The sequence below is a fragment of the Sceloporus occidentalis genome, unplaced genomic scaffold (assembly GCF_023333645.1).
Source record: "Sceloporus occidentalis isolate IW3139 unplaced genomic scaffold, rSceOcc1.0.p SCAF_1, whole genome shotgun sequence".
In the NCBI taxonomy this organism is placed as follows: domain Eukaryota; kingdom Metazoa; phylum Chordata; class Lepidosauria; order Squamata; family Phrynosomatidae; genus Sceloporus; species Sceloporus occidentalis.
Window position 1 is genome coordinate 169,633,006 of NW_028316981.1, and position 15,221 is coordinate 169,648,226.

The following is a 15,221-nucleotide window of genomic DNA, read 5'->3' on the forward strand; positions in this document are numbered from 1 at the left end:
TGGGATTTGTAATTTGTTGTGGCACCAGACCCCTCTGACAGAGAAAGTGAAATATCTCCAAAAATTACAAATTACAAATCTCAGAATTCCACAGGATGGAACCCTGGCAGTTAAAGCAGTGTGAAACTGCATTAATGTTGCCTTAAAATTGTCTCATACTGCATAAATTCTACAGTGTAGATGCAGCCCAAGGCTCTTTTTGTGACCCTTAACCCTGCTTTAACCATCACTCACTGATGCCTTTTTTCTCACTCAATCCCAAATCTTAAATTAATTGTCCTAGAAAACTCTAGAAACAGTAATACATCTTTCAAATATGTTACAGGCACTCTCTACACAGTTCAATATTTTGGCTTTTTTCACGTCAGTTTTTCAAATTTAGCTACTGCCAGGTTATTGGATTGCTTGGTTGGTTGGTTGGTTGGTCCCCCCCCCCCATTTTGGGCTGTTCATGTGGCCCCATAGGGACCAAGGGACTGAAAAGTAGGCCCCCGGATCTGGTGGAGTTGGCCACCCCAGAAGGTCAGATGGAAAAGACTTCATTAGAATAGGCTAATTTATGTGGGGGAAAGCCATGTTGCCATTCAACAACTGGGAATCAGGAGTTCTTGCCAGTCTACAGCAAATCATCACCCCATAGAACCACATCTGTTCTTTCTCTGTTTGGCTTTGTAATCAAGATTAGTAAGGATTTGAAAAAAACAAGATACAAATAAAGAAACCATTACAGGTTCAGTCTCCCTTATTTGGAAATTCCAAAATCCAAAATATGCTAAAACACAAAACATTTTTCATGGGTAGCTGAGACAGTGACATCTTTACTTTCTGATGATTCAATGTACAGCATACAAACTTTGCTTCATACACAAATACATTAAAATATTTTATAAAATTACCTTCAGGCTATGTGTATAAAGTATATATGAAACATAAATGAATTTTGTGTTTAGACTTGGATTCCATCTCCAAAATAGCTCATTGTGTACATATATGCAAATAAAGGTATTCCAAAATCCAAAACTCTTCTGGTCCCACGCATTTCAGATAAGGGAGACTCAACCTATGGCTGTAATAACTAATTCTTTGCTGAACTAGGGTGAAACAAAGGCCCAATACAGACAGGCCCTTTCTGGCGTGGCAGCGGCGATACTAGGGTTAAGGACCACGCAGCAACCGCATGGTCTCTAACCCTAGTACGGAGTGGCGGCGTAAAAATGGTGGCATCCCGTGTAAACAGGTGCTGCCATTGTGACATAAGCATTGTGCGGAGTCCGCACAGTGGCACACATCACTTATGTCGTGAGTGCCCCATTGGCGCACTCATGACGTCCGCCCTGCAGCACAAAAGAACCTGGTTTGGTGGTTGCCTTAAGTAAGGCAATAAAATGTCTTTATAACACTGTAACTAGTTATGGCAATGAATTAAATGAATTAAAATAATAAAACAAATGATGATTTGATATTTGATCTTTTTAATTTGTTGTCTGCTTTTTTATTTAATTCTGTCTTGTATTATTATCTATTGTTTTATATGTATTTTGTAGAATGTACGCCATTGGCAGGTTTCATTTTTATCGATTGTATTGTTTGTATGTACAGCGCAGTGTAAATCTACAGCACTATATAAATAAAGTATAATAATAATAATAATAATAATAATAATAATAATAATAATTGTTTAAATGCTCCATGTTCTGAACAAGGCATAGGTTTTTGCTGTCTGTCATTCACAGTCCCAAAAAGTAAAATAGTGACTTTAAACATCACTTCAGTCTCCAAAGGTTTGTATAAAAACTGAATGCATAATTCAACCTTACTACCTAAAAATAGGTATATTTTCTCAAAGAAAACTTCCAAAACAATGGGCAACAGGTATCTCTTAATTGTTTGTGTGTGTGTGTGCCTGTTCTTGCAGCTGCTTAATATTGCCTCCTTGTGGTCCAACCTTCTCTCTGTCCAACCAATCTGGGCTCAGAAACTGGTTTGTACTTTCTGGGTCAGGAAGAAGAAACATTTTTTTTTATATACCGCTATTCCAAAGATCATAGCAGTGAACAGCAAGTAAGTTAATTAGCAATTTGGCCTTTAATCTATTATGTCAGTTCCCATGTGTAATGGAAACTGTATTCCACATATTCCCATTCATGTAAAACCAGAGAGTATTATTTTCTATGGAGCAATTAACAAAGAATACCCAATGTGTAATCATTACAAATATACCTTGTCCTAGCTGATCTTTCTCATGCATTGTCATCATTTGAGGATACTCTGCATTCAGTTCAACTTTATGGCTAAACTACAGGAGATGTTAGAGAATACTTGTTTTCTACCATTAATTTTCCTTCCCTCCTCCAATGCAATTTCCTAAGAGACATATGCCTCAGCAGACAGACATGCAAGTTTATCCTACATTCACCTTCTGATGATTTATCACAAAACAATGCACACACTAAATGAAAGATATATAGGTGAAGAAAACCATGTACTACTATTTTTATTTTTTATTTTTTACATTTGTATCCCACCTTTCTTCCATCATGGCATTTAATATGGTGTACCAGATGGCCTCCCATCCATATACTGAGAAGATCAAAGACAGAAAAAATGTGGCCCTCCAGGTAGTGTTGAACTGCAATCCCCTTTCACTTCACTATTGCCTCTCTGGCTGCTGCCTGATAAAATTTGCTGTCCAACAGCTCCAGGGCCACAAGTTTCCAATCCCTGGAGCACATTCTTAACATCACCAAGAGCGATATACTGTGTGGCTACAGATCATAATCCGGCTTTTATCATATCATATACCATACCATATATTACAAACCAGAAATGGTGGGATGGAAACATTAAATGCATATTTTTTTTAAAAAACTTTAAATCTTGTAGAAGTGTCCTTGGAATGGTACCACTCTTTTTCTCCTACCCGAGACAGAGGCATGTCTCCATGGTGCCATGGTACAAATGCTGCAGGCAGCCCTTCTTCCTCCCATGAGCAGCAGGGTTAAAGGTGACATGCCGTGTTTGTCTTTGCATGAGGTGTAGCCATGTGCCTGTGACACCAGCAGGATTTATGAGACCCCATTAAAGTCAAGGAGATCATCCCCTTCCCCTGCAGAAAAACAGCGGGTGAGCAAGACTTAGGCTCATCCAGGGCACAGCTGGAGATACCTAGCTTCTGCCTCTAACTTTTCAGCCCTCTTGGGATCACTTCTCAAATTACCTCCGAACAGGTTGATTAGTGCAGATCTTCTCTGGGCAAAAGCACAGCTGCTTCTCATTCATACATCAGTATTCGCTGGAGCAAAGGTAGAGCTCCTTCCTTCCCATCAAGAAGACTAAAGAAGTAAAGAGGCTTCTCAAGGCCCCAACCATAACCTTAGTGTTGCCAGATTTTCATAACAGCAATAAGAGGAAGTTGAAATTTATGACATGGACTGCAGACAACCAGGAACACACTATGACTTGCTCCTGGCTGAAGGTATTTGTGATTGCACTGCATGGCTGCCAGTCCTCACACTCCAGCAGTTGAGCAATGTTCTTAACTGCTGATAATATGATTTAGGATAATTATGCTTGGATGAGAGTAACAGTATGGTGTAGTGGTTTGAGTGTTGGACTCAATGCTCAACACTGGGAAGCAAGGGTTCAAATCACTGCTTGGCCATAGAAACTCACTGGGTGACTTTGGGCAAGTCACACTCACTCAGCCTCAGAGGAAGACAAGAACAAACCCCTCTGAACCAATTCTGCCAAGAAAACTCTATGATAGTTGCATAAGTCGGAAATGATTTGAAGGAAAACAACAAAAACCATGCTTTGATCATATATTTTCAGCTCAAAGTGCAAACAGAGAAACACCCTATTGGATTTTATATTTGTCATGAAGTACTTCTGTCACTAGCAAGGACTTAATGCTAAACTGAACAATAACATCCACAATGTTTGGTGTGCTTAGATGGGGATAGCAAAACAACTGAGAGCATTAAAAGGTCTGTTGCTTATTTCATGATTAGAAAAAGAGTGTGGATACCTCTCTTTTTGAGAAACTGACAAATCAAATGGACTTGGCCAAAGGACTCAGGAAGGGCAACACATTTGAAGAATCATGGTATTATTTTTTGCATACTTAAATCACAGACAGGGGAGATTACCGCACTGCGTTCTCATCACGTTCTGAGAACGTGATGAGAACGGAACACATTTAAGAATACCGCACGTATGTGTTCCAATCGGGTTCTGAGAACGTTCTAAATGTGTTCTACATGTGTTCCAGGAGGGTACAGATTGAATGTGTTCCCAGAGAGCTGTAACGTGATGAGAACGTTCCAACAGAAGTCTGTGTGGTATTCTTATCCGTTCTCATATCCGTTCTCTCATTCCTCCGTCTCCTGATTGGCTGAAAGAATGACAGGCAGGGAGGCAGGGAGGCGAGCGACTGCAGTGAGGGAAGGTGTGTGTGTGTGTGTGTGTGTGTGAGAGAGAGAGTGAGAGAGGGGGGGAAGAGGGAGGGAAGGAAGGAAGGAAGGAAAAAGGGAGGAAAGGTGGGACAAGGAAGAGAAGAGGAAAGCAAGGAAAGAGAGAGAAAGAGAGAGGGAAAGAGGAGACCAGAGCAGAGAGCAAGAGGGAGAGGGTCTGGCTGCTTCTGTGGGGGCCTCTAGTGTCATGTCCAGTGGGGCTCCTGTGCTGTCACAATGCAGGAGGCAGGGATGCCCAGGACCTTCTCCTCCTTCCCTCCAGGAGGGAACCCACAAAAGCTCCTCTGTTTGGAGCACCACACAAAAGCAAGCAAACAACTCCCAGAATTCCATAGCAAAGAGCCAGACAAGAGTTAAAGTGGGGAGGGAAGCTCACAACCTGAAGGCACACATTACATGCACACACACAGGAGCAAAAGGGTGTCAAGCTGCCAGAAAGGGGAAATGGGATGACAGCAGAGGACTCTTCTTTTCTAACCGGTTTAAAGAGCTGCAATGGCTGCCGGGGCTCTGCCCTTGGTCCAGTCCCCTCCCTTTCCCTCCGCTTGAAGGGACCTCCGTGGAGCTCCCTTAAAGCCCAGGCTGCCAAGGAGGAGACTCTGCCCTTGGCCCATCAAGTTACATAGGTTTTATCCTATTTTCTTCAAACATATGCCAGCATATGAAGCCCCAACGTTTTATAGGGGCTTGCCTTCCTTCCCTCCCAAGAGAATCCTCGGACTCCCTTCGGAGGGAAGACAAGCTGGGGGGGGGCGCTTGCCTTCCTTCCCTCCTAAGGGAATCTTTGGAGGGAAGACTTCTCAGTGAGTCTGAGAAGCACTCTCCTGGCCAGAGTCCCTAGGCTTACTGAAATCCCCCACCTCCCTTCCCCATAGAAATCAATCCAAAAACTGAGTTTAAAAGGAGCAGAGGCGAGCCCTTTGGGTCTGCATCTGGGAGAGATTTTAAACTCCGTTTTTGGATTGATTCCTATGGGGAAAGAGGGGAGAGAGAGAGATGGCAGGACATCCCCATAGCCAAGCAACCTCTGTCTCCCCAGATGAAGACCCATAGGGCTCACTGCTCTTTTTAAACTCCGTTTTTGGATTGATTTCTATGGGGAAAGAGGGGAGAGAGAGAGATGGCAGGACATCCCCATAGCCAAGCAACCTCTGCCTCCCCAGATGAAGACCCACAGGGCTCGCTGCTCTTTTTAAACTCCATTTTTGGATTGATTTCTATGGGGAAAGAGGGGAGAGAGAGAGATGGCAGGACATCCCCATAGCCAAGCAACCTCTGCCTCCCCAGATGAAGACCCATAGGGCTCGCTGCTCCTTTTAAACTCTGTTTTTGGATTGATTCCTATGGGGAAGGGAGGTAAGGGATTTCAGTAAGCCGAGGGACTCAGGAGAGGCGAGCTCCATGGCCCAAGCCTCCCTTTTTCCTCTTTCCTGGGAGCAGCGCCTCTCCCGAGCCGTCCAACCACTGAGTGGCGACGTCATCAGTACACAGCCCACAAAACGTAATACAGCAAACCGTTCTGAGAACAGTTTCAAGAAAAAGGAAGCGCTGTGTGGTAAAATGCGTTCCAATCACGTTCTGATCATGTTCCAGTTTACTCAATGCGGTAATATCCGTTCCAGGAACGTTCTCATCACGTTACGTGCAGAACGTTCTGAGAACGATATGCGGTAATCTCCAGGGACTCTGCTTATGGCCTCTTCATAATTCCTGTTTAGATTTAAGAAATCATCCTTTTGACACTCTGAAGTACATCCCCAGTCACACATCACATAAAAACTATCATACAGAGATAACATTCATTTATTTTATGTCAGCTATACTGGTGTCTTTATGTTATTGTATAATCTTTTGTATCTTTTCTTTTCTTGTTCCTTATATCTGTTATCAAAGAAAATCAGCAATAATTTTATTTTTTTAAAAAAACATTTGTTCTGCAGAGCTAGTCCCACTAATAGGGAAAGTGGCTCAAGCAGCAGATGCTGTGGGCTGCAAGATATTGAAGGAGAGAGTTCAGTGCAAAGTGGTCTGACCTACAATGTCCCCTAATCTGCCCTGCAGCCTTCAACTGTCCCAGCCCTAGAGTGTTTAAAATGGAGTTTAGTTAGCTTTTATTCCTTTGCTAAAGACGGGCCAAGGGCCCATCTTGTTCTTTACCTTATGCAGCGAAATGCCTAGGTCCAGACAAGCAGTGGAGGAGACAAGTTATTGTTTAGATTCTTTTTACGATTAGGAGGCAAATGAATCCCTATCACGTCTCCTGAAATTAACCATAAAATTATAACAATATGCCAAATATGGTCATACTTTATCAAATCATCCATAAATAGCATGTCTGCTATCTATCAAGCCCTATAATATCTATTATTAGTTGTTCTGTTTCTTTAATATATTAATATCTACCACACCAAAATCTAATTAATTAATATTCCACATTCAGTATTCAACATCCAGTTCTTAAAAATATATTTAAAATGGTTACCAGGTTGCTTCAGAGTTCTCCTTCATTTCTCCTCTTGCCCTATGGAAAACAGCCAACTGATTTTCCAGCAAATGTCACTGACCATATTCTATAAAGGTATTTATGTAATGAAAGTCCTTGGGCATTTTCCCATGTTGTGGCAATCTCAGCTCTTGAGGCTCCTAAAAGGTTTGCCAGTAGAATAGAATAGAGCTTTAAAAGGGAAAAAGAGAAATAAATTGTTGTTCTAATGCGGAGTAAATGGATGCAACTGACTATTCGAAGAGTTTCCACAAACATACTGCTGAAAGCCTCTCCTACCAGAAAGAGAACAGCTCATGAAGTTATTTGTAGTAGGAAAATAGGGATGTCATACCAATAGGTTCCTGTTTTTGAGTGTAAATATTTCATGCCACATTTCTGGAGCCAAAGGCACTGTGGCACAGAATGTACATTCTGATCTTCAGTCGTCATCAACAACAACCTGCCTCAAGCAATGGCTTGGTTACTCATTTGCTGCCTTTAGTGAGACAGTACTTTGCAGCAGCAGAAGATCTGGTAGAGGGGCTAGAGATGAAGGCCCAGGCCATACCCTCCAATTGTCCTGATTTGATAGGGAAGTCCTGATTAACCCTCTGTTGTTCCTCTTTTTCAGCTGTTTTTAAACTGTCCCAGTTTGTCTGTTCACATTCTTTCCCTTTTGTCCTCAGTTTACTTCAATTGCTGCAAGGTGCCAAAGTACAGTGGACCCTTGTTATATGCTGGGGTTTGGTTCCAAGATCCCCCGTGTATAACAAAATCCGTGGATGCTCAAGTCCCATTAAATATAATGACATAGGAAAATGGTGTCCCTTCTAAAAAAATGGAAAATCAAGGTTTGATATTTGAAATTTATACTTTTTTGGAACATTTTCAAACCGTGGATGCATGAATCTGTGTACAAAAAATCCGCGTATAAGAAAGGCCGACTCTAGTATGTTCTCAATTAATTCCTCTGGCAGAGAGGAGCGGAGGCAGAGGAATCATGGCCTTCCAAGAGGCACAGGCAAGAGCAAACTACTGCAGTCTTCCTTATCTTATCTGTTCTTCATCAATAATTTCAGTCATCTTGAATGCACTCTGACGTTGCTTGACCCGTTATCCAGGAGTTTCGGTATTCCATGGAGAGCTAGGCAAAATATATCAAATAATTCCCAAGCTCCCCACAAAATTACCTTTCTCAAGTTTGCTTGTGCAAAGTCCTATTAATGATTCTGTTTTCAAATTGGATTACATTTGTAGTACAGATGCATTTGCTTGCAAACAAAACAAAACATACTGTTTAAAACAAAAAGCAGTTATGTTTTGCAACCCTGCTTTTAAACTACTTTCAGACATTGTGAAATCAAAGGCTTTTGTGGCCAGAATCCATCTTTTGGGGGGGTGGGGGTTCAGGTTATTTGGCCGTATTCTGGAGGAGTTTATTTCTGATGTTTCACCAGCATCTGTGGCTGGCATCTTCAGAGAATCTTGAGAACCACATAGCCTGAAAACCCTACCAAAAAACTACTTTCAGACAGTTTGAGAAGTCACGAAAATGTATTGTGAGTGCATTTGTTAAACTCAGGAGGGGAGAGGGACCACCTGCAGAGCCACTTCCTGAATGTAATATGAAGAGTATTAAGAGACAAAAGTACTGCCTTCCTTCCATCCCAATCTCAGATGTTCTCAGCAGAGCTTCATCATTTAATCAGCAAATGAATCAAGGAAATCCTGTTCACATTGTTTTATCAGCCAGCATGCAGCTAGATCTTGTTATGCCTTCCATCTCTCATTGCAGTACCAGGTTAGCTCAGCCATCGCTACAAACACCATCACTGCTACCACAAACCACTCGGTGCTCTGAGGTTTTTCTCCCAAGCTGTATTCTGGGGAACCTATAACTTCTTTGGAAGCTTATCAAAGGTCCATCAAAGTTGAATATAGGCAGCAGATTCTTTAGCAAATAAGATTTGGTAAAGAAGGCCACTATCAATCTCTCCTCCTAGGTGCAGCAACAGAGGAGAATACAGGTCGAGTATCACTTATCCAGAATTGTGAAATATTGCAAAATCTAAAATTGTCCCCCTGGGTGGCTGAGATACACAAACTTGGCTTCATGCACAAAATTATTAAAAATGTTATGTATAAAAATTACTATCAAGGTGTATACAGTACATAAAATGAATTTTATGTTTAGACTTGGGGCCCATATCCAATCACACTCATGCAAATATTCCAAAATATGAAAAAAACCAAAATTGAAAACAGTTCTGGTCCCAAGCATTTCAGATAATAGAGACTCATTTGATCCCATTTGTTTTGAGGACACATGGCTGGGCAGATCAAGGAACATAGGAAAGGGCCTCATAGTAAGTCCATCCCAAATACCTAACTCAGGACCAAAACAGATGGGCCAAAAGGACTGTGCCTTTCCAAAACAAATTTTAGTGGGGTACATGTGGCCCAAAAGCCGCACATTGTTCACCTCTGGCGTATATTGTCTTATATAATTCATGATTTTTAAACTTGAGGCTTTTTCAGCCCTACCTGGAGGCCATTATATAGCCTGGTAGTTTTAGACTTTAGAGTAAATTGTCTTATGAAGGGAGAAGGCTTTGGGATGGCCAGGTGCGTTGCAGTAATTGTAATACACAAATCTAAGTGTACTTCCCAGACAGAGGGCGTATTGTGCTGACAAATAAACAGAATTGCACATCTTTTTTTCTTTCCACCCCCCCCCTTTTTTTTTTTTAACTGTTTATTTTGTTATAAATTTGTCATTTTATCTTATTGTAAATCACCCTGAGATCTCTGGGCATAGAGTGGGATATAAATATTTGAATTAATAAATAGATAGTTCAACACAAACCCTCCCCTCTCCCCTCTAGTCCTGAAATGGTTGTTCTGCATTCAGAAAAAAAGATGAAAGAAGCAGTTGGGAAACACAAGGGTGCTATGAATAGTAGACAATGATTGCTGGACAGAGTTAAGAAAGTTACTTTTTTGGGTACCAAGTCCCTCAGCCAGTATGTCTAAGCTAGATAGGGATTCTGGGAGTTCTAGTTCCAAACTAAGGAGTTTATCGCATCGCGTTCCGAGAACATTTTTGGAACCCGATTGGAACGGAACACTTTCAGCTTTACCGCACGTTTCTGTCCCCATCAGGTTCCCATCGCGTTCTACATACCCCTCAAAGTGTTCCATATGTGTTCCTCGGAGGGAACAGATGAGAAAGTGATCCAAGCTTGTGGAAACGTTTTTAAAACGGTCCAAGAAATGTCAGAGCGGTAAAGTAATCTGTTCTTACTTCGGTTCCTATGTTCTGCCTGGGAACAAGCCTAGGCTTCCTCCTAAGCCGGGGGGGAGGAGGATGCTGCTTGGAACCGCAGCGATCGCCGCGATTCCAAGCAGCCCCCGCGCCTCTTCCCGGCCTGGGAGCAAGCCTAGGCTTCCTCCTAAGCCGGGGGGAGGAGGATGCTGCTTGGAACCGCAGCGATCGCCGCGATTCCAAGCAGCCCCCGCGCCTCTTCCCGGCCTGGGAGCAAGCCTAGGCTTCCTCCCAAGCCGGGAGGAGGAGGAGGATGCTTGGAACCGCAGCGATCGCCGCAATTCCAAGCAGCATAGATTGCTGACGTGTGTGTGTGTGTGTGTCTATATGTATGTGTGTATATAAAAAATTTAGGTTGTGTTTGCACAAATATCTCTCTGTAAAACCCTTTTGTTCTGTGTATGTGGTACTCATGAACAAGAATACACTGTTACAAATACGCATGCGCAAATATTGAAACGTTCTCATACTTATCACGCTTCCTATAAGGACAAATGCAGTAAATTGTATTCCCGTAACGTTCTCGGAACGTTTTACATTTTCGAATGCGATAATATCCGTTCCCATAACGTTATCTCTTGAAACGTTTTGGGAACAGAATAGAAACGTTTCAGGCACTGATGCGATAAACTTCTAATATTTCCATGCTCTGGTTCCATGAATGAGAGGGGATGTTGGTATAGTCAAATGCTTGTCTAAAGAAATGGTTTCCAAACTTTGGTCCTTAAGATCTTTTGTATTTCTGCTCCCAGAAATCCTGACTGTGGGCCAAACTGGCTAAGGCCTCTGAAAGTTGGGGGACCAAAGTTTGTAAACAACTGGGGGACCAAAGTTTGAAAACCACTGGTCTAGAGGCACCCTAACAATTTCTCTTTTCCCACTCACACAACCATTCCAAGCTATAGAACGGCTCCTACTTTCCTGATATGTAATATATGTTATATATCCAATACTACAGTCCTTTCACCTCAAAATCTACTTCTGGATTTCCGTTTATTTTATTTTATTCTTGCTTTAGCAGCTCTGTTTGCAGTGCAATTGTAAGCATGTTGATTTAAAAGTAGGTACAAAAGTAATTTTCGTCAGTAAACTCAACAAAGGGGAGAGGAAGGTAGAAGATGGAATCTTGCCCTTCCCAATATATTCAGCCAAAAGCAAACTGCTACAGCCTCTCCTACATTGCATGTTTTCCTCATTATAACTTTTGCATCCTTGAGCACACTCTGATCTTGTTTGGTCACACATGTCCCAGTTTTCATGTGTGAAATGTTGGAGGGTATGCACTAGCCAGAAAAATGGCAAGGACCAGCTGAATCCACAGTAAAACAGCTAAGGGTGAGTTGAACCCAAACCTCTCTGAGCCTAGGAATGTTGGGAATTATTTAGGACTATAGTTAACCTGGGCTAACTTTATGCTTTCTGGAGGAAGTTTGGGTCTGATATAACAGCTCTTTTCTCATGTTGCTTTTCTTGGTTCTTTTGCCAGGACTTTTCACCAACAACTCTGATAAAAGATCATTCTGTTGACAGATCAGACAGACTGGCCAGCAGAAGTATATTTCTATTAGCAGAAGACACTTGGGCTTAACACTAACTCCATAAAGCTGGTATATATTTGAGTTAGGATTGTCCTGTCCCATTCCTAATGAGTGTGTTTAGGATTTTTAAGAGACGGTTGTAACTTTTTGTTGTTAATCTTCTTAATCCAGAATCAAAAGATCTTCATCTCTATTGAAAATCATCCATAGACCTATCAGTATTATTATTATTAATTATTTATTTATTTATTTATTTATTTATTTATTTATTTATGAAGCCTGTAGATGTACAATAGATCCCAATCTATCTTTTGCCTTTCCCAGGCCAGAATTTCAATTCATGCAGATCAGTGGATGGATGGACTTGCAGAGCTGACGCCATCCATGCAAGTTCATCCATCCACTTAAGTTTGAAATTCACTATCAAAGCCAAAGCCTGTCTAAAAATGTTGCTGCCTGAGTAGCAAATGGACCAGTCACCCAAGTTAAGTCAGCCAAATTCTCATGGCACAAGAGGCAAAAAAATCCTGCAACAGCTTCTTCCTGTATTTAAAACGGGGGGGAAATAAAGTAAACTAAGAACCATTTAAAAATTAACAATTTTCCTATTCGTGATACCGAAAATCTGTTGTTCGTTGTGACTAATGGTAGCATCAGTCTAGGTTTATATCATTACAATAGAGAATATTTTTTAACTAGTGCCATGTCTCCCAGCACTCTCCTTTGAGCTGCCTGTCTTGCCAATACCCACAGGAGAAAATCACCCTAGAAGCCTATAAAGGGAGATTTTAAAACCTCCTTCCTGTCCCCAGTAAGTATAAACTGTTTTTCTTCCCAAAACAATACAGGCAAATCCTGTATCACTTTGGAAACATCATCATAAAGGCATTGCCTGTATCTCATAAAGTCATATAAAGATGGTTTATAGCCCTGCCACAGCAGTACAGGGATCAAGAAGTACAGAGAGGGGCCAGTTCTGCTTAAAATTCCCCATTTGTGTCCTGTGCTTGATGGATTCCTCAAGCCGTGAGGCCACTTAACTGATTAATGCTATCAAGCCTACTCTTCAAACAAGGGTCATGTTTATTTTGTTTCTTTCTTTAGTGGAAGAATTCTTCATGGCTGTCAGCAGGAGAAAATTAGAGGCTGATTTGTGGAACAAGCAGTGAGGGTGGAAGGAGGAGAGATTATTCTCTACTGTTTTCCACCGGCAGCTGATGAAATCTATGCTTTCCAAGAATCTGCATCCTTCAGTCTTCTGGAGGCTGGAGTTCAATATAATGGGGGCTAGGGCTGAAAGAAACCTTTTCAAATATATGCTTAGTGGAAACAGCGACCAATTTTTATTTTTTTTTAAGGAGAGAGATTGAGGATGATTTAAGACAGAAGTGTGCAATGTTTTCAGCCTCAAGGGTTGCATTAGATGTGGGATAGGTACATGGATAGATGGATGGTCAGACAGACAGACAGACAGACACATACACACAAGAGAAGCACCGCCACCATATGTACACAAACAAGTTGCTACCGATTTTTTCACCACTATTAGCGGCGAGAAAACAGTAGTCTTAGAAGGAAGATCACTCATCGCTGAGTGAGGGGTTTTGTTGCTGAGATTTCTGTTTCTTTGTGACTCGGTTTCATTGGGACATTTTTTAATAATAATAATAATACTGTTTATTTATAGCCCGCTTTTCCAAAAGAGATCAAAGCGGGTTACAACAAGGGTACAAAAACATTGTACAATTTACAACAGTATCAACATCATAAAATATCATAAAAATACACCATGATAAAAACAGGATAAAATTACAAACATTAAAAACCAACAACAAAAACTAGCTTGAAAGTGCAATGTGATGGGGAGAGAACAGATGTCACAACGCATGGGCGAAAGCCTGTTGAAAGAGGTAGGTCTTCAGCTTCTTCCTAAACAGGTCAAGGGAGGTAACAGAGCAGAGCTCGTCAGGAAGAGAATTCCAGATGTGCAGGGCTGAGACCGAAAAGGCCCTTTGAGAAGACAAGGTGTATCTTGTCTTGGGAACCCTTAGCTATTGCTTCCCGACCGATCTGAGAGTGCAGGGCGGATTGTATGGGGAGAGGCGGTCCTCCAAGTACCCTGGGCCCAAGCCATTTTGTTTAACCCTGCAGCCCAACTAAAAATGGAAGAGGTCCCACCAGCTTCAGGGACCACACAGGGTGTAACATGACCTCCATGTCATAAGTTGCATGCCCTGGACTCGCTGTGTGTTTTGACTGACCCAAGACACACAGTATACCAGTACAGTCTCCTTCAGAACCTAATTTAAATAAATGGGAGCTGTGCGGATTGCACCCTAAGGCTCAGAACTATTTTAGGAGTCATTCGTACATTGTTGTTTTTTTTTTAACACAACTATGAGAATAATCTCATTCACACATTCCGGGTTTGTTATTCATACTATGGAACCACATCTATGTGCACCTCTGTGAGTTGTGTTTGCTCACACATGTCAGCACTCAAATAAAGATGGAGTCAATGCTAATGTATTTGAAGCACATTCAAAGCATGCAGAATTTTATCCTGGGTCTATTCACATCGGTTATTCACACATCCAAGAGTTAAAATCTTTTAGAAAAACTCAGTAACAAATCCGACATCAATTATCCTTGGGTAAGTGGTTTTTTTGGCAGCCCCTCACAAATAAGCTTAATTGGGTGCATTCAAAATGCATGTGAACAACAAAGATTCAACCCATATTCTACCTGGATTATTTTCACCATCTGAATAATCCCTAAATGATGCTTCTTGTCTTTATTGTGGAAGCCCCTTGGCTTATTCACAGAATTTTACAGGAGCTCTAGGCAACATCATGGTCAATTTGTAACTCTTTCATGTGGAAGCACCTTGTTTCTCATCTACTGGCTTTGGTGGTGCCCAAAATCTTCCTCCTGCAACAGCTGGTTGTCAAGTACCTCAACTTGATAGACCCCTTTCTGATCTGGAAGCATGAGATGCAGGACATTACCACATGAACCCTGTTCTTGCAGTAATCATATCAGTTATTTGTAAATGGAAACATAACTGTTTCAGAGCAGCCATTATCACACATCTTCTCAGATGTCCAGAGCTTTGCTATTATGATATATGTTTTTCGGAAAGAGAGAGAGAGGTAAAATAAATAAAAGAAAATAGTGAGGAGGAAGGTGAACAAAGAGAGATGAGGAAACACTGGTGTTTATCACACAGGGACAGGATAGGATCACTCCCCCATCCTTATCCCATCCATCATCTGTCTGTGACCCCCAAGTGAAAGTGTTCACACTAACACTTTCACATGAAAGCGTGCTTTTCCTATCATTCAGCCATCATGGCATTAACGGATTCTTCTATTAATACAAAATGACAGCAAATGACAGCA